This window comes from Lactuca saligna, chromosome 1 (assembly GCF_052625555.1).
Source record: "Lactuca saligna cultivar CGN05327 chromosome 1, ASM5262555v1, whole genome shotgun sequence".
In the NCBI taxonomy this organism is placed as follows: Eukaryota; Viridiplantae; Streptophyta; class Magnoliopsida; order Asterales; family Asteraceae; genus Lactuca; species Lactuca saligna.
Window position 1 is genome coordinate 60,815,770 of NC_136417.1, and position 20,567 is coordinate 60,836,336.

The 20,567-nt window shown below is 46.2% G+C and overlaps 1 long non-coding RNA gene across 3 annotated transcripts; it reads right to left on the bottom strand.

Annotated features, from left to right (window-relative positions):
* LOC144998653 (uncharacterized) lies at positions 1–1,754 on the bottom strand. Of its 3 annotated transcripts, none has more exons than XR_013660394.1 (4): positions 1,642–1,754; positions 1,442–1,558; positions 1,189–1,290; positions 1–994 (listed from the first exon to the last, which is right to left on the bottom strand). It is a non-coding gene; the product is annotated as an uncharacterized LOC144998653 (long non-coding RNA). The 3 variants fall into 3 exon arrangements; XR_013660391.1 differs by having other exon boundaries at positions 1,180–1,290; XR_013660396.1 differs by having other exon boundaries at positions 1,180–1,290; positions 1,402–1,558.
* Between the last annotated feature and the right edge of the window lie 18,813 nt (positions 1,755–20,567).

The window sequence follows — 20,567 nt, forward strand, 5'->3', positions numbered from 1 at the left end:
TGATTGCTAAGTTATAGTGTTTTATTTACGAGATATTATAGTGTTCTATTTCATATTAATTATTTTTTCTAAGTTTAAGTGAAAGAGAGTTACACTAAGCTAGCAAACACGATACATCTTAGGGTTGCTTGATAAAGGGAGGGATTGTGCAAAATTGAAAATCACAATGGATAGGCTATGGGCGATTGCAACACGATGATGGTGCACCTCCATGATGGTTGCATGTGTTGGCACCAAGATGAAGGATATGAGGTCTTCGAGGATAAGGTTCAACAAATAGCAAACAAACGGTCGATGATTTGGACCTTTAGAATTTCTGATTCGATTTGAAAATTATTTTTTATTCTGAAATTAAATTTAAAAGTACCTTGGGCTATAGTTTTCGCATTATTTTTAAAAGAAACTTAGATCAAAGTGTCACTATAAGAAACGGGACCTATAGGGATGACAATTGTCGTCTCTGTAGGTTCCAAAAGTCATCCCTATAGGTGTCCAGGATGACATGTCGTCCCTATAACTCTCGTCACCATAGCCCCGTCGCAGTAGATCTTTATTGTCGTCGCTAAAAAAATCGTCGCAATTGGTAGCCTTTGGAGACGATCTGTCATTCTATTCTGGTTCGTCTCTATAAGTTTTTGGTCTCCTTTGATGATTTTGTAGAGAAGACAAGTCATCTCTATAGATTCATCTATAAAAACAACATGTCGTCTCCATAGGTATAGCTATAGAGACAACTTTTTGTCTCCGTAGGTACATATATACAGTCAACACTTACCATATAGCGACATCATGACGTCATGGTTGATGCATCTATAGAGACGATATGTCGTCTCTATAGGTATGCCCTTAAAACTACTTTTTTTTTCTTGGGTTTCTGGGTTTGACCACTAGATCTTCTTCTCTTGTCCTTTCGGTATTCAGATTGCCCTTCGAAATTTGAGTAATCATCAAGATCTTCCATTGAGTACCCCACTCTCTAGCCACCCCAAAACCCCTGAATTCATCAAGATTTTAAATTTTAAAAATCTCAAATTGTGGAAAAACACCATGGTTTGCTATAAAATGATTCAAATTCGATAAACTGTAAGACCCCATTTTGTTAAACAGGAAAGGACAGAACATAAAAGAACATGACTGTAAGATCCATTTGTTAAACAGAACAGGTTGTATTATATTTACCTTATTTACCTTAGTTAGGCGTTGTATGCGTGAGGCTGCAGCTTCATGCACCACAACTGTATTGGATACAACTTCAAGTACATCTTCAACCAGCAACGCGTAGGTGCTCACCTGTTATAAATTACACTCTAATTTTCCCATCAAAGTGAAAAAGGGCAAATAGTTAATTTCAACTACGTGAGAGAGAGAGAGAGAGAGAGAGAGAGACAACCATCTACTTACAAAAAGATCCTCAATGAAAAAATCTGGTAGTGGCGGTTACCTTTATATCTGCAGAGAAATTTGTTACAGTTTTTGTGTAGCCTGCTTTCTTAAAATGAAAGTTCATCCATTTCAATAAGATTTTCTCAGGTGATAATGTTATGAGCTCCTCAACATCCTATAAATAAAACACCATACATATAAACCACATGCTGAAGATTCTCATTAATCTAAAAATAAAAAACAAGGATCAAGAATTACCTCATATTGTATCTACAATTCTAGAAGTTGAGGTGTCTTTCTAAGGTTGAGATCAGCCAGGAGTTGTATCTGTAGGTGCAACCATCATTCTGTTTATGATAACTCATATTGTTTTTTCATGATTGGTTAAATTAAATCCTTAACTTTTGATTTGTATTTATTAGACAAAAGAAAAACCACCTAACTAATTAGGCCAAGTACCAAATGAGGCTGCAAAATTGATTTAAGAAATTAGGCCAAATACCAAATGAGGTTGCAAAATTGAGGAGGAAAAAGTCAGACAACCTAAACTAAAAGCATCAACTACAAGTTAAAGTGATTATTGTTGTTGTAACTTTAAAAAAAAAAGAACAAAATTATAAATTATAAAAGCATCAAATGAGGCTTACTCTTCCTTCTACTAGATCCTGGCTGCCAACATTGACTACCGTGCAACCTATAGCCTTTGCAGAGTTAGAGACAAGAGCTCATGCTTGATTATAAATTATAACTTACTAATTGAGCTGAAGAGAGAAACGATAAGTACGTGAAAAAAGAGTGTGCATTAATCTAAAAAGCCCTTGAACAAATCCATACTCTCCACCTTCCTCGTATGGCCAAACCTAAAGGGTAAAAAAGTCAAAAGGTTGAGGATCCATAAGAGTTAATTGCAAGAAATAGCAAATTTAAAAAAGACAATAGGTTTAAGTATGCCAGAACCTAATCAAACGTTCAAGTGCTAATCCTACAACCAAAAAACATCACACACAAAAGGAAAATTACATGCCTTTCCAGTTTAATTAATTACCAGAGTGGACATGCATAAATAAATACTATAAATAAGATTAAAAGACCAAAATTTCTGCAATGCTATCTGAAACTTGACTCAATAGAAATCAATGCAACCTATTAATTTAAGAAATCACAAAAAGGGGAATCAAATTCAAAAGTGAGGTGCAAGTTTATAATGAGAGCTAAGAAGAAGAAGATACATAAATTGATAAAAAAAGGAACAAAATTATAAAATCACAATTTGAATATCCATAAAAAATATGAAGAGTACAGTGTACAAAAGAGAAGAGCACCCTAAAATGGTCTCAAAAGCAAGAAGTTACTTAGATATTGTTAAGAGCAAAATGGTCTCAAAAGCAGGAAGTTACTTAGATATTGTCAAGGGCAAAATGGTCACAAAATGAGAAGATTACACAAAACTCACTAATGGTGCTAACACTGTAAGTTATGAAGCATCAAGAAAGAGAAAAAGGAGAAAAGCAAAGGCTAAATGTGTCATTTTGAATCCCAATGATAATACTTCATCAATTCAAGATCTTCCTGCACAAATGGATACAAATATCACTAAATATTTTTTATGAAAAACTCACCATTACCATTGGTAGCATACAAATCCACATCATGAAAACTCATGTTGCCACATCAGCAAAAAAAGCTTCTGATTCTTGGTTGGGTTTATGCATCTCTGTACACCTAAAAATGTAATCAGGCAGCTTAAAATCCCAAATTTGGATTTTCTTAAGCAAACGTATGAAATTCTCAACTAGATTTGAGTAAAACAAAAGATTTTAACAATTAAAGTACAGGATTAGCAATGGTAGCATATTATCAATTCTGAAAACAAAATACCTTTGAATCACAGAAGATAAGCTGGGGAACGAGAACTGGTGATGGAGATTTTCGAATCGATGTGAGAAAATCGCATCCTGAGAGAGCAACAATGAAATCATAGAAAATTACGAGTTAGGGATGGAGACGAAGGAACAAAAAACATAGAAATATGGAGATGTGCATGAGCTTCAACAAACCTGTACAGAAAAATGGAGATTTGCTTGAGTTCTGATAGACTTGAACGAACGAGAAATGGAGTTGGAGGCGTTAATGAACTAGTGTTAAGGGTTAGGTTAAACACCGGTGATGAAGGGGGAGATGGATCCTGAGACAAACTAATCGATGAGCTACAGAGAAGTCCGAGACCGGAGATCACCAAAGGGAAGCGGATTCTCAGATCATAACCTACGGGGACGACCTATCGCCACTATTACCATAAACAAACAACGTCGTTTTTTTTATTTTTCAACTAAATATATTATATATATTTATATATTTTGGGCATAGAAAGGTATGGGGACAAGAAGTCATCCCTACAGGTTTTTCAAGAACGCGCCAACCCACTTTCTTTTCCCGCTTAACATGTTGAGACAAGATGTCATCCCGGTAGCTTCAAGAGTCAATAAAATTTGGTCAACTCTTCGGTGACGACAGGTCGTCGCTATAGGGAGCCTATAGGGACGACACATGTCGTCCCTATAGATCCTGTCCCTATAAGTGTTTATTCTTGTAGTGCTAGTCATTTCTAGATGTCAAAACTAGTTCTTTAAAAATTACATTCATAGATCTTAGGCTCATAAAATTACTATGCATGATCTATTGGACTTTATTAAGAAGCTCTAAAATAGCTGGCATAAGGAAACTAAAAGTATCAAACACAATTGGTACACACACATGTTGGTTCTCGATGAATGTTTCCCTATGATTTATCATTTTGCATGAAACAACTTTAAAAGTAGTTTGTCTTACAATGAAACTCACAACTCCTTAAGCCCGGAAGAGGGGAAACCTTGTTAGATCCATATATGCATGTTTACCTACTACCCATCCAAAAATCAAAATGTCAGCTAATCTAAGTGTTGACCTTCCTTCTGATGAGCAAATCAGGAAGTTCACGGGTACCTCTTTCGTGGCAGAACCCCTAACATACATAAGTACATAAAAAAGAACATCATTGACCATATTGTGTCGGTACTTGAACCCCATAATCTTAACAATGTACTAGGTGCTCCCCAAAAGAGTTCAATCATGTCGTGCGACAAGCTGGGCATATCTCATAACATAGAAATAGTGGAATCATGAGGTGCTACATAAGGATAGTACACTACTCTACTAGTGACATATATTGGCCAAGACAATCTATAGGAATTTCCATAAGAAATCCCAAGCGAAAACTATTTTCTGTCTAACAGTCATTTCAAAGTGTACTCCAATGTCTTGAACGATTTCACTCACTAATGCATGTTGGGTTTCCGCGCAAAGGGGGGGGGGGGAGTGTCCTTATTAGTGAAACCGCTAAAGTCAAATAACAGAACTGGATCACGAAAACCCATCAAATCACAAACACAATAAAATCCACACCATATATTCCACTATCCAAGATATAATGATGTTGTAAGGACGTCATATTCATAAACATACTTTTTGTGTATTATGTGGCACGAACAACTACAAGTGCACCAAGGAAGAAGTAACAACCTAACCCATGCTTCAACATACCCGGGATGAGTAATCACCTTGTATAGAATTGCTTTAAACATCTAAGAGAAATCCATACAACAACTATGAGGGATACCTTTAATAGTAGTGATAGGTGATTTTAGAAACACTAACAAGGAGCTGAACTTCCAATACCAACCTCTCATTTACATCGGTATCGGACTCCTTAGTGGATGGTTTTAAAATGCTAATAATATGTCCACTCATGTCATTAGTCCAAATTGTAAAACGTACAAGACCATCAGGATGATGAAAAGCATGACTCACTTTGTGTATACTTATACACCTCATATACATCTATTAACCAAACGCCTTTAATGTTTCTTTGACATCCATAAACAAAACAATGGTGTGTAGAAATTGTCTCCCACAACACACTTCTATGTTCATTGGTAGAAAAATGTAATCTATTGAGATGATATATCAAACAAGAAATCCCTTAGCTCCCACTTGACAATTCGGGAAATAATGAAACCCCAAAATGGGCACGTCCAAGTTCCATTCGAAGATGTACAAGATAAATCTATAAGAAAAGAAAAAAATGCATTAAGCCTCGAGTTGCATCTCTAAATCATGCATAGACCCTAACAAGTGACACTCCAACAAACACGTGGTTTGCACAAAATGTAAAAAGAATTGGGTAGAAGCTCTACATTTTCTTGAAACCAAAGGAAATGTGTTTGCAATAAATATTATCCATTTTATAACAATATGCAAAAGATACCCAAGAAATGAAATATGCATAAGATCCCTAATAAACTATCTATCATGGTGAATCCTTTATTTATAAGATTCCAAATAAATAGTATCCATATCATACTGAAATACCAAAGAAGTCACATATGTTGTAGTTGGTACAATCACATCATAACCCGACGACAAGAGCTCCAAGAACATACAAAATAATTCTTTGTAATCTCATAATGATCTCGATTATTGAGGCATCCCAGTAACCTAGACAAAATGTATAACTATAGGTCATGTCGGTAATCCTACATTCGTCCAATAGTCAATGATATTTAGAAATTTTGCAACTTCATCTTGTAACGACCCGTTTCCGGTATGTTAATTAATTGTTAATGGTCTAAGTTTTCAAGAGGGACTCGACGAGTTCTAGCCTGACTCGCCGAGTTGGGTCGCGCATTTTGTGCACGCGGGAGCCGGCGACTCGACGAGTCCATATCCGGGACTCGGCGAGTCCGTCCGTCTGGGTGAAACCCTAAATCCCCGGGTTTGCTCACTATTTAAACCCCATTATAGCCTCATTCTCGCCACTTTCACCCTGAGAGCTCTGTGAGAAACCCTAACCCTTCCATTTGAGAGCTTATAAGTGATTTAGTTCCATTTTGTGAAGGTGTGAAGAAGGAGAAGAAGAAGGAAGCAAGGAAACAAGTTGTAGTGCAAAGATCCAAGGTCAAATCTGAGCTTATTGAGGTATTTTCGGAGTTCCCCTCTGGTTACATGCTTAAACTTCCATTAGAGCTATTTTAAGGGCTATTTGATGTTGTTCCAAGCTTTATGTTTGCATGAATGTGTTAATAAGTCGAAATACCTTTGGATCTGAGTGTTGGGGTGTTGTAGAGCCCAGATCTACTGTCTTTTTGGAGTTACATTGCATATTAGCCATGGATCTACTCTTGTTGTGCATCTTTTAGCCTTATTTCCCTTATTCACGAGGTTGTGCACGTAAAGTTGGAAACTTTACGTGGTAACACAGCTTATTGGACCTAGATCTATCATTTGCATGTGTTGGATTCAAGAGAAATCGAGTAAAAATATGTTGCATGGCGGCGACTCGGCGAGTCGGAAGAACGACTCGACGAGTCAGGTCGCGAGTCCCGAGTTCTTCAGTTTATTCAGTGTCGAGTGGACGAGGTGAGTTGGGGAGTGGACTCAGCGAGTTGAGAGTAGACTCAGTAATGGAGGGACTCGGCGAGTTTGTTCATACAACCCGGCGAGTCCAAGGCAATCTTCTTGGGGATCAAGAACAACTCGTCGAGTCTGTTCATCCGACTCGGCGAGTCGGATGAAGATCATTTGAGTTCTTGGATCCAGAGGGTACTCGTCGAGTCGATGCCACACTCGACGAGTACCAGTGTGTAAGAGTTGAGAGGAAAGTCTAGGACTCGGCGAGTTGGGTATCCCGACTCGGCGAGTCAGCCCTGAGTAAGTTGACTTTGACCAAGGGTAAAAGAGTCATTTTACCCCGAGTGTAGTGTTAGTGATTGATTGAGTGTGTTTATGGATTTGTAGCCGAGGAGATTCAGGAGCAGCAGCCGTTAGCTTTCCGAGCCACACCCTCATCCGCTAGCTTACGAGGTGAGTTTCCTTCCAGTAGGGACGGGTCTAAGGCCACAATGCCGGCCCGTTCAGCTAGTAGTAGTTCCGGACTTCGGTCCAATGTAGTAGTTAGTATGTTTGATGCCTTCGTGGTTCAGACATGATTTATGCGCTATGTGTATGTGTTTATGTTCCGGGCTACGGCCCGATGCCGTATGCAGTATAATTGTTATGATATGCTATGCTATGCACAGTCAGTTCCGGACTTCGGTCCGATGCAGTCAGTTCCGGACTCCGGTCCGATGCAGTCAGTTCCGGACTCTGGTCCGATGCAGTTAGTTCCGGACTCTGGTCCGATGCAGTTAGTTCCGGACTTTTGGAGATGATGGATGAGAGACTGAGTACTTTCCGTACTGAGATGGCGGCCGTGATGGGGTCGCGCACACTCACTTTCAGGGAGTTCAGGGCATGCGGGGCTCCTGACTATCACGGGGCACGGGACCCCATAGCGAGTACCAGGTGGTTGACAGATGTGGCCAACGCATTCCGCACTAGCAGATGTCCCGAGGGGGACAAGGTCAGATTGGCGTCCTGTCTCCTGAAGGACAGGGCACGAGACTGGTGGGAGGAGGTAGGACATGCCATCGGGGATGATGCGGCATTGGATGCCATGACCTGGGCTGATTTCTCTACCAGGTTCAGAGCGGAGTTTGCACCAGTCATCGAGGTGCAACAGTTAGCCAGGGAGTTCCAGGATCTTACCCAGACTACCGAGACAGTGGCGGAGATCACCGCCAAGTTCAGGGAGCGGGCCCTTCTTGTTCCACAATATGCAGCCGATGAGGAGATGAAGGAGGCCCGTTATCACGAGATGTTGCGGAGTGATATTCGTATGTTTGTGAGCCGGTCCAGTTGCAAAACACTGGACGACATGATTGCTAGAGCCAGAGAGAGGGAGATTGATCTCGAGATGGAGAGGAAGAGGAAACCGGAGGCGGTTTCGGGTACAGGCAGTGTGGGCAAAAAGCCCAAGGTTTCAGATCACAGGTCCAGGGGTCAGCAGAGCCACGGTCGGTGTGGCAAGTGTGGGAGGTTGCACGAGGGGGCGTGCAAGGCAGGGAGTTCCGGCTGCTACAAGTGCGGTCGGACCGGGCATATGAGTAGGGATTGTACGGCCCCTACCACTACGGTTACAGCATCGCATCTGATTTGCTTTCAGTGCAATCAGAGGGGACACAAAAGGTCCCAGTGTCCCAGTTTAGCTGCAGCAGGGAAGGTGCTTGCACCCGCCCCTGCCACCTTGAGGATCACGGATGGCCGGCAGGGCCGAGCTGATGCGCCGGTGGCGAAGAGCAGGGCATTTCAGATGACAGCAGAGGAGGCGCGAGCGACTCCTGATGTGGTGACGGGTATGTATATTTCTTTCATCTTTTAATTATTAATATATCGCTTGAATATTATTTGATGGTACGTTTTATTTAGGGTCGTTCTCGGTGAACGGCATCCCTGCTTTGGTATTGTTCGATTCGGGGGCCACCTGATCATTTGTATCGCTTGCGCTTAGCAAGAGATTTAGCAGAGCTCCGGGGGAGCTGGATTGTCCATTAGAGGTTGAGATAGCAGATGATAGGACAGTGAGGGTCGACAGAGTATATAGAGGGTGTTCCCTTCAGATATTTGAGGAGCAGTTTTCAGTGGATTTGGTTCCGATTCCGCTGCGCGGGAATAAAGTTATTGTGGGTATGGATTGGCTAATCCCCAATGGGGCGGTGATTGATTGTGAGCTTCAGCTAGTGAGGGTTCGCACTCCCAGTGGGGGAGAGATAGTGATCCAGGGCGAGAGGCCCCAACGAGGATTGACCTTCTGCTCTGCCGCTAGGGCGAGGCGCTACGTTCAGCAGGGTTGCGCCGGCTATGTAGCCTACGTCTTGGATGCCCGGGATAAGGGCAAGACGACAATCGATGATGTTCCTATTGTTCGAGATTACTCGGACGTGTTTCCCGAGGATTTGCCAGGGATACCTCCTGAGAGGCAGGTTGAGTTCAGGATCGACCTGGTTCCTGGTGCGGCTCCGATAGCCAAAGCACCATATCGACTTGCTCCCCTTGAGATGCAGGAGTTGTCTACACAGCTTCAGGAGCTGTTAGACAAGGGTTTCATTCGGCCGAGCAGTTCGCCTTGGGGAGCGCCGATTTTATTTGTGAGGAAGAAAGACGGGTCGCATCGGATGTGTATTGATTACCGGGAGTTGAACAAGGTAACGGTGAAGAACCGTTACCCACTTCCGAGGATAGATGACTTGTTTGATCAGCTCCAGGGAGCGTCTTGGTTCTCCAAGATCGACCTACGCTCCGGTTACCACCAGATGAGGGTCAGGGATGAGGATGTACAGAAGACTGCTTTCAGGACCCGGTATGGTCATTATGAGTTTGTGGTGATGCCATTTGGGCTCACCAATGCCCCAGCCGCGTTCATGGATCTCATGAACCGCGTGTGCAGACCGATGCTGGATCGGTCAGTGATCGTGTTCATAGATGACATCTTGGTATATTCCAAGACACAGGGGCAGCACGAGGAGCACCTGCGGGAGGTGTTGGAGACTTTGAGGAGGGAGAGACTTTTCGCTAAGTTCTCCAAGTACGAGTTCTGGTTGCGCGAGGTGCAGTTTCTTGGGCATCTCATTAACCAGAAGGGTATTTTGGTTGACCCGGCCAAGATCGAGGCCGTGATGCAGTGGGAGGTCCCGAGGTCTCCATCTGAGATTCGGAGCTTCCTAGGATTGGCAGGGTATTATCGGAGATTTATTCAGGACTTCTCCAAGATAGCAGTGCCGCTCACTCGACTAACCAAGAAGTCGGTGGTTTTTCGTTGGGGGCCTGAGCAGCAAGCGGCGTTCGAGACTCTCAAGCAGAGATTGTGCGAGGCTCCGATTCTTACCTTGCCAGAGGGTGTTGAGGATTTCGTGGTCTATTGTGATGCTTCGATCACAGGTATGGGAGCAGTGTTGATGCAGCGAGGCCATGTGGTGGCTTATGCCTCGAGACAGTTGAAGCCTCACGAGGCTAATTATCCTACCCACGACTTGGAGCTGGGGGCAGTTGTATTTGCCCTCAAGATTTGGAGACATTACCTTTACGGGGTCCGCTGTACTATCTACACGGACCACAAGAGTTTACGATACCTTATGGATCAGCCGAGTTTGAACATGAGACAGAGGAGATGGTTGGACGTGCTGAAGGACTATGACTGTGAGATCCTGTATCATCTAGGGAAGGCCAACGTGGTGGCCGATGCCCTGAGCCGTAAGGTGTCGGCGGCCCCTATCAGGGATTTGTGTATGAGGATGACGGTGATCACTCCTTTGTTGGAGCGGATCAAGGAGGCTCAGATGGAGGGTCTTAAGGAGGAGAGGCAGAAGTGCGAGAGGATAGTGGGCCGAGTAGCTTCGTTTGATTACGACAGTCGAAGTTTGATGACGCTTCATGGTAGGGTGTGGGTACCGTACTGGGGTGGGGTACGGCAGGTATTGATGGACGAGGCTCATAAGTCTCGATTTTCTATCCACCCAGGGGCGACGAAGATGTATCGAGATCTTCGACCTGATTATTGGTGGCCCTGCATGAAGCGGGACGTCGCTTGGTACGTTGAGAGATGCTTGACCTGTCGGAAGGTCAAGGCGGAGCACCAGAGACCTCACGGCAAGATGCAGCCGTTGGATATTCCCGTGTGGAAATGGGAGGATATCACCATGGATTTTATCACCAAACTTCCCAGGACCGCACGTGGAGTGGATTCGATATGGGTAGTGGTGGATCGGTTGACGAAGAGTGCCCATTTTATTCCGATCCAGGAGAGTATATCGGCGGAAAAGTTAGCCGATATCTATGTGTGAGAGATTGTGGCACGTCATGGAGTGCCGGTATCGGTGGTGTCGGACCGGGATGTTCGCTTCACATCCAGATTCTGGAAGCGATTCCACGACGAGATGGGTACTCGTCTCCATTTCAGCACCGCTTTTCATCCTCAGACTGACGGGCAGAGCGAGAGGACAATTCAGACTCTCGAGGACATGCTTAGGGCATGTGTTCTAGATTTTGGGGGCAGTTGGGATACGTATCTTCCCTTAGCGGAATTCTCGTATAACAACAGCTATCACACGAGCATTGATCGACCTCCTTTTGAGATGTTATATGGCAGGAGGTGCAGGACCCCGATTTGTTGGGGCGAGGTCGGTCAGCGGGTCATGGGGAGCACCGAAGTGGTGCTCAAGACGACGGAATTGATCCAGCAGGTCCGTAGTAGACTGCAGACTGCGCAGAGTCGGCAGAAGAGCTACGCCGATAGGAGGCGTTCAGACTTGGAGTTCCAGGTGGGAGACATGGTTCTTCTAAAAGTCTCACCTTGGAAAGGTGTCATCGGGTTCCGGAAGAGGGGCAAATTGGGCCCCAGATTTATTGGTCCTTTAAGGGTTTTGGCCCGGGTGGGTCGGGTTGCTTACCGGTTAGATCTTCCTGAGGAGCTCAGTTTGATACACAACACCTTCCACGTGTCGCAGTTGAGGAAGTGTTTAGTGGACGAGACAGCAGTCGTTCCCTTGGAGGACATCCAAGTTGATAGCAGCCTGAATTATATCGAGAAGCCGATAACAATTTTGGAACGGAAGACCAAGACCTTGAGGAGCAAGGTAATTCAGCTGGTAAAGGTGCAGTGGCAGCACCGGAAGGGGTCTGAATGGACATGGGAGGCTGAAGAAGAAATGAGAACGCACTACCCGGAGTTATTCGCAGATCCAGCCGTAGCAGACTTCGAGGACGAAGTCTGAGACAAGTGGGGGAGAATTGTAACGACCCGTTTCCGGTATGTTAATTAATTGTTAATGGTCTAAGTTTTCAAGAGGGACTCGGCGAGTTCTAGCCTGACTCGCCGAGTTGGGTCGCGCATTTTGTGCACGCGGGAGCCGGCGACTCGACGAGTCCATATCCCGGACTCGGCGAGTCCGTCCGTTTGGGTGAAACCCTAAATCCCCGGGTTTGCTCACTATTTAAACCCCATTATAGCCTCATTCTCGCCACTTTCACCCTGAGAGCTCTGTGAGAAACCCTAACCCTTCCATTTGAGAGCTTATAAGTGATTTAGTTCCATTTTGTGAAGGTGTGAAGAAGGAGAAGAAGAAGGAAGCAAGGAAACGAGTTGTAGTGCAAAGATCCAAGGTCAAATCTGAGCTTATTGAGGTATTTTCGGAGTTCCCCTCTGGTTACATGCTTAAACTTCCATTAGAGCTATTTTAAGGGCTATTTGATGTTGTTCCAAGCTTTATGTTTGCATGAATGTGTTAATAAGTCGAAATACCTTTGGATCTGAGTGTTGGGGTGTTGTAGAGCCCAGATCTACTGTCTTTTTGGAGTTACATTGCATATTAGCCATGGATCTACTCTTGTTGTGCATCTTTTAGCCTTATTTCCCTTATTCACGAGGTTGTGCACGTAAAGTTGGAAACTTTACGTGGTAACACAGCTTATTGGACCTAGATCTATCATTTGCATGTGTTGGATTCAAGAGAAATCGAGTAAAAATATGTTGCATGGCGGCGACTCGGCGAGTCGGAAGAACGACTCGACGAGTCAGGTCGCGAGTCCCGAGTTCTTCAGTTTATTCAGTGTCGAGTGGACGAGGTGAGTTGGGGAGTGGACTCAGCGAGTTGAGAGTAGACTCAGTAATGGAGGGACTCGGCGAGTTTGTTCATACAACTCGGCGAGTCCAAGGCAATCTTCTTGGGGATCAAGAACAACTCGTCGAGTCTGTTCATCCGACTCGGCGAGTCGGATGAAGATCATCTGAGTTCTTGGATCCAGAGGGTACTCGTCGAGTCGATGCCACACTCGACGAGTACCAGTGTGTAAGAGTTGAGAGGAAAGTCTAGGACTCGGCGAGTTGGGTATCCCGACTCGGCGAGTCAGCCCTGAGTAAGTTGACTTTGACCAAGGGTAAAAGAGTCATTTTACCCCGAGTGTAGTGTTAGTGATTGATTGAGTGTGTTTATGGATTTGTAGCCGAGGAGATTCAGGAGCAGCAGCCGTTAGCTTTCCGAGCCACACCCTCATCCGCTAGCTTACGAAGTGAGTTTCCTTCCAGTAGGGACGGGTCTAAGGCCACAATGCCGGCCCGTTTAGCTAGTAGTAGTTCCGGACTTCGGTCCAATGTAGTAGTTAGTATGTTTGATGCCTTCGTGGTTCAGACATGATTTATGCGCTATGTGTATGTGTTTATGTTCCGGGCTACGGCCCGATGCCGTATGCAGTATAATTGTTATGATATGCTATGCTATGCACAGTCAGTTCCGGACTTCGGTCCGATGCAGTCAGTTCCGGACTCCGGTCCGATGCAGTCAGTTCCGGACTTCGGTCCGATGCAGTTAGTTCCGGACTTCGGTCCGATGCAGTTAGTTCCGGACTCTGGTCCGATGCAGTTAGTTCCGGACTCTGGTCCGATGCAGTTAGTTCCGGACTCTGGTCCGATGCAGGGGACAAGGTCCCAGTCAGTTCCGGACTTCGGTCTGATGCAGTTTTCGGGCCCCGACCCGATGCAGTGGGCAAGGCCCAATATGTGTTTATATGTTTTGTATGGTATGTGGTAATTAGGGGGGGGGGGGGGAGCTCACTAAGCTTCGTGCTTACAGTTTCAGTTTTGGTTTCAGGTACTTCCGCAAGCAAAGGGAAGAGCTCGGGGTGACGGCATCGCACACACCACCGCCTCAGCCTTAGTCTGGGATTGATTTAGTTGATTGATTTGATGTAGTATGATACAGTTTCCGCACAGCACTTTATTATATTTTGGGACATATTAAGCATGGTTTATTTATATGATACTCTGATCATAGTTTAGATTATATTAAAAACAAAAATTTTTGGGTCGTATTTTTGGTCGTTTCACATCTTCAAAATTTTGAATTTCCCTTGAATTTCAAGCCATCCAAAACTATCTGTAGCACCTGGTTCCTAGTATGTAAATCTTATTCGAGTATTTTCCATTTTTAGCCTTGGACTCGGCGAGTCATAGGTCCGACTCGCCAAGTAGGGACGAGACCCAGGACACGTTTAAGTTGGCGACTCGGCGAGTCCATATCCTGGACTCGGCGAGTCACCGCTGTTGGATGAAACCCTAAGTTTCAGGGGTTTGCACCCTATTTAAACCTCATATCTGCCCCTTGCCAGCCCCCATTCACCCCCAGAGCTCCCAACCCTCGTTCTAAGCTTGTTCCTTGAGAGTTTGAGGCTATTGTGTGTGTTCTTGAAGGCTTTGAGGCAAGAAGGGGAAGAAGATCAAGAGGAAGGAGAGCCATCCAAGCATCATTGTGTTTTTCAGCAGTTTCATTGAGGTATATCCCATTTTCCCCCTGTTTCTATGCTTAAGGTTTCATTTAAGACATTCTTGAGCCATTCCCCAAGCTAGTATGTGCATAATGTTTTGTAATAAGTTGATTGGCCTCTAGATCTAGGCAAGATTGGGCTCCAGGAGCTCAGATCTGTTAGCTTTATGGACCCATGTGGCTTGTTCACCCTAGATCTACCCTTTTGAGGCATTTTGAACCCTAAAATCCATATTGGTGAATATCTACACGTAAAGTTAGAAACTTTACGTGTGATTCATGTCTTAGAAGCCCAGATCTATGAATGGCATGGACTAGAATCGAACAAATCGGTGTAATTAATGGTTGCATGGCGATGACTCGACGAGTCGTTCATGTGACTCGGTGAGTCTGCTCGCGAGTCACCGAATTTGTCCCTTTTTGCTGTATCGAGTTTGAGCAGTGAGTCACAGGGTGTGACTCGGTGAGTTGGAAGCTGAACTCACCCATAATAGGACTCGGCGAGTCATGGCCTGGCTCGACGAGTCCAAGGCAATCTTCATAGATCAAGAACAGACTCGACGAGTTGTTCATACAACTCGGCGAGTCTAAGCATGAGTGTTCATCGGATGAAGATGAACTCGACGAGTTGTTCATACAACTCGGCGAGTAGGACGAAGAACTTCAATGTCAGTTTAGAAGAAGAACTCGTCGAGTCATAGCCTAACTCGACGAGTAGAATCAGGGACTCGGGACAATCGTCTGGATAGGGACTCGGCGAGTTGGAGAGCCAACTCGGCGAGTCGGGTCAACTGAAAGTTGACTCTGACTTTGACTTAGGGCTAGACCAGGGGTAAAATGGTCATTTTACCCAAAGGACAGTTAGCAGTGTGTGTTTGAATATGTTGTGGGAATTGTAGTCGGAGGATTTCCGGAGCAGCAGCAGCAGCAGTCAGTCAGTTCCCGATCAGTTCAGCAGCTACTTTGAGGTGATTTACCTTCCAGTAGCGGTGGGTCTAAGGCCACAATGTCGGCCCACCAGTAGGAGATGTGTGATTAGATGATTGTCTTTGTGATATTCATCTAGGGTTGCTACTACTATGTTATGTTATGTGTTAGTGACAGTAGGGGGAGATAGTCCCCCGGAATACCGGTCGATAGGGCCGAAGGGGCGGTTATCCCCAGCCATGCTAGATAGACTATGTGATATATGTGTTATGTGGTAGTAGTAGTGGGTGAAATAGTCCCCAGTATCCGGTCGAAAGGACCGAAGGGGAGGCCAGCACCCAGATATGCTAGGCAGTATCCGGTCGAAAGGACCGAAGGGGAGGCCAACACCCAGATATGCTAAGCAGTATCCGGTCGAGAGGACCGGAGGGGTAGGTCGGGCACCCAGATATGCCTGACAAATTTACGTATGTTATGTGACTATGTGGTATGTGGTACAGTGGGGGAACTCATTAAGCTTTGTGCTTACGTTTTACAGTTTTGTTTTCAGGTACCTCTTCTTCGAAGAGGAAGGAGCTGGCGCGGTAGCGGCACATCATGCACACACTCTGGTTTCCGCATTACGAGATTCACTGGGATTTGTACTCTGATATTTTGATGGGTTGTATGGTTTGGCTTTTTAAACATGTTTTACGTTGTGTTGTGGTGTGATCAAACAATGTTTTTAATTATTAATGTTTTCTAAAGTAATGTTTTAAAACGAAATTTTCGGACGTGAAAATTGAGTCGTTACAAGTTGGTATCAGAGCCCTGGTTTGAGGGATTCGGACTCACCTTCGGGGGTGTCTGAACTCAAATCGAGGGATTAAAAGATTTTTAAAAGAGTATGTTTTCCAAAATGGAGAAAAGAGTTTAAGAAAGAACAAAAGTGTGTGTGATGTGCGCGACCGGCCGAGCTCAAGTAAGTATTCCCCAAAGTACCCATACAAGTTATGTTATGTTTATCAGCTTTTGTAGAACAGCATGCTAGAATAGGACTAAGGATCTAGGAATGATGCCTTATGTGTTCCACCTATATGAGAATTGCATGCTAGTATAGAGTAGACAGCAGTAGGGTATCCTGTTAGGGTGTGCCTGATAGTATGAGTTAGCACGGTGTGCTAGTTCAGTTTCTCTCTATGAGAGCGGAATTGCTTGAGGTTGTTTCCCTCGTCTGAATGCTGCTTGCTTCGTGCTACGTGGGACTCCGAATAATGGGAATTAGCCATTAGGTGAATACGTCACATCACATGTGATCAGAGTTGAATAATCTTAGAGTACCGGATTTGATCCTACTGCGCAGCTCTCGTTTGAGTCCAACCATTGTAGGGGCGAGTCGGGTACTCGAAGGATTATCTGAGTCTCGTCGCATGTGATGGTATTCGGGTGATGGCTTATTGGCATTACGAGGAGGCCTGCAGCAGCTGAGGACTAGATCGAGTAGAGCCGGAGATTTCCCTAGGGCGAGCCTGGGATGAGTATAGTAGTAACCAGCCTTAGCGTAAGGGACCTGGTGGAGTCGAGGCAGTTCTTGAAGAAGGTACGGATAGATGTGGAAGGTAGTATGGGCCCGTACTACTGAAAGCAGAGGATCCGTACCCGAACCAAGGAAGGCCAAGACAAGACCAGGGAACTTGTAAGTAGCTGTGATCCCTCAGGAAGCATCAGTATATCTAATGATTGTTGTGATGTATTGCAGAATGGTGGTACTTCGATCGAGGCCGGTGGATGGTGGTTCTGGAGAGGGATCAGGTTCGGGATCAGGTTCCGAGCCGGTAGATGAGGGGCTACGTGAGTTCATCGCGTCAGAGATCACCAGGGGTATCCTTGAGTCGACTCCCATTATCTTCGGGTCAATCAAGGAAGGGTTATGGAGTTGATGGAGGATCGCCTGCGGGCATTCAGGAGCGATTTGGCATCTAGCCAGTCGGGGTCACGCACACTGTCCTTCAAGGACTTCAGGGGCAGTGGTGCACCGGATTTCCATGGGGTAAAGGACCCCATTGCTGCCAGGCGATGGATTGCAGACATCGAGTCTGCACAGTTGACTAGCTTCTGCCCCGAGGGGTCGAAGGTGAGATATGCAGCGGGGTGTTTACGGGACCGAGCCCGGGATTGGTGGGAGTCAGTGGGTGACTCGTTGGGAGCCTCGGCTATCAAGGCTATGACCTGGTCGGACTTTGTGACCAGGTTCAGGGCAGAGTTTGCGCCGGCTGTCGAGCTTCAGCAGCTAGCTAGGGAGTTTCTGGATATGATACAGACGACGGAGACTGTGGCGGAGATCACCGCCAAGTTCCGGGAGAGGGCTTTGTTGGTGCCCCAATATGCTGGTGACGAGGATATGAGGAGGACTCGTTATCACGATATGCTTCGAGCTGACATCCGGGAGCATGTTAGCTTTTCGGCTTGCCCTACCTTGGACTCTATGATTGTCAGGGCAAGGGAGAGGGAGATAGATTTGGAGCACATCCGGAAACGGAAATTAGAGGAGTGACAGACAGGAGAGGCTTCGGGAAAGAAGCCCAAGGGATCAGATATGGGGTCGAAAGGCCAACAGGGACGGGGACGCTGCCGGAAATGCAGCAAGTCACACGAGGGGGCGTGCAGGATGGGATCATCAGGCTGTTACAAGTGTGGCAAGTTTGGGCACATCAGCAGGGATTGCACTGCTCCTGCAGCAGTTATTCAGACATCGGAGTTGTTGTGTTTCCACTGCAACCAGAGGGGCCACAAGAAGGCCAATTGCCCCCAGTTGACAGTATCAGCGCCGGTGAAGGCGCCAGCTCCAGTGACCCTACGGACCACGGATGGCCGACAGGGCAAGGCAGAGGCTCCGGTGGTGAGGAGCCGACCATTCCAACTGACTACCGAGGAGGCACGCGCCGCACCCGATGTGGTGACGGGTATGATTCTTTCCTTCTATCTTTTGTTTTATGATGTTATGATATTGATATGTGCTCCGTGTGTGTATATATATGCATTAGGATCGTTCCATGTGAACGGCATCCCAGTTCAGGTATTGTTCGACTCGGGTGCATCCCGATCGTTCGTTTCTCTTGCGCTTAGCAAGAGGTTTCATGAGACTTCAGGCGAGTTAGATTGCCCTTTAGAGGTAGAGATTGTTGATGATCGATCGGTGCGAGCATCGATGGTGTTTCGAGATTGCGTTCTGCGACTGTTTGAGGAGCGTTACCTGGTGGACTTGGTTCCCATTCCATTGCGTGGGAACAAGGTGATTATTGGCATGGATTGGTTGAGCCCTAATGGGGCAGTGATAGACTGCGCGCAGCAGCTAGTGCGAGTCAGGACCCCAAGCGGGGGAGAGTTAGTGATTCATGGCGAAAGGCCGCAGTGTGGACCCACTGTATGTTCAGCAGCGAGGGCTAGGTGCTATCTTTAGTAGGGATGCGCAGGATATGTCGCGTATGTGACGGATACCCGGGAGGTGGGTAAGGCGACAGTGAGCGAGGTTCCAGTGGTTCGAGATTTTGCAGATGTTTTCCCGGAGGAGCTACATGGGATACCTCCGGAGCGACAGGTGGAGTTCAGGATTGACCTTATCCCTGGTGCGGCTCCGATAGCCAAAGCACCGTATCGGTTGGCTCCTCCCGAGATGTAGGAGTTATCTACGCAGCTGCAGGAGCTGCTAGACAAAGGATTCATCCGTCCGAGCAGTTCGCCTTGGGGAGCCCCGATTCTATTTGTGAAGAAGAAGGATGGGTCGCATCGGATGTGTATAGATTACCGGGAGTTGAACAAGGTGACGGTGAAGAACCGTTACCCACTCCCGAGGATTGATGACCTCTTTGACCAGCTTCAGGAAGCATCTTGGTTCTCCAAGATTGACTTGCATTCGGGTTATCATCAGATGAGAGTCAGGGAGGAGGGTACACAGAAGACCGCGTTTCGGACACGTTATGGCCACTATGAGTTCGTGGTGATGCCGTTTGGGCTCACCAATGCTCCTGCCGCTTTCATGGACCTCATGAACCGCGTTTGCAGACCGATGCTGGATCGGTCTGTGATAGTCTTTATCGATGGCATCCTGGTTTATTCCAAGACTCAGGAGGAGCGTGAGGAGCATCTGAGAGAGGTGTTGGAGGCCATGAGGAGGGAGAGCTTGTATGCCAAGTTCTCCAAGTGTGAGTTCTGGTTGCGCGAGGTGCAATTTCTTGGGCACCTCGTCAACCAGAATGGGATTCTGGTCGATCCGGCCAAGGTCGAGGCCGTGATGAGATGGGAGGTTCCGAAGTCTCCATCTGAGATTCGGAGTTTCCTGGGATTAGCGGGCTACTATCGGAGATTTATCCAGGATTTCTCCAAGAAAGTCGTACCCCTGACGCGGCTGACGAAGAAAGCCGTGGTCTTTCGGTGGGGACCCGAGCAGCAGGCTGCATTTGAGACGCTGAGACAGAGATTGTGCGAGGCGCCGATCCTAGCTCTGCCAGAGGGCGTAGAGGATTTTGTGGTTTACTGTGATGCGTCCATTTCAGGGTTGGGCGCAGTTCTGATGCAGAGGGGGCATGTCATTGCCTACTCTTCGAGGCAGCTCAAGCCTCACGAGGCGAACTACCCGACGCACGATTTGGAGTTGGGGGCTATGGTCTTCGCCCTCATGATTTGGCGACATTACCTCTACGGGGTTCGTTGTACCATCTACACGGACCACAAGAGTCTGAGGTATCTCATGGATCAGCCGAATCTGAACATGAGGCAGCGTCGGTGGTTGGATGTGGTGAAGGATTATGATTGCGAGATCCTTTACCACTCGGGGAAGGCCAACGTGGTGGCCGATGCGCTTAGCCGCAAGGCGGAGCTGATCAGGGACGTATGCATGAGGATGACCGTAGTGACTCCGCTATTGGAGCGAATTCGGGAGGCTCAACAGGAAGCTATCAAGGAGGAGAATCGGAAGAGCGAGCGTGTGGTGGGTCAGGTGTCCTCCTTTGATTATGATAGCCGGGGACTATTGACACTACACCGTAGGGTGTG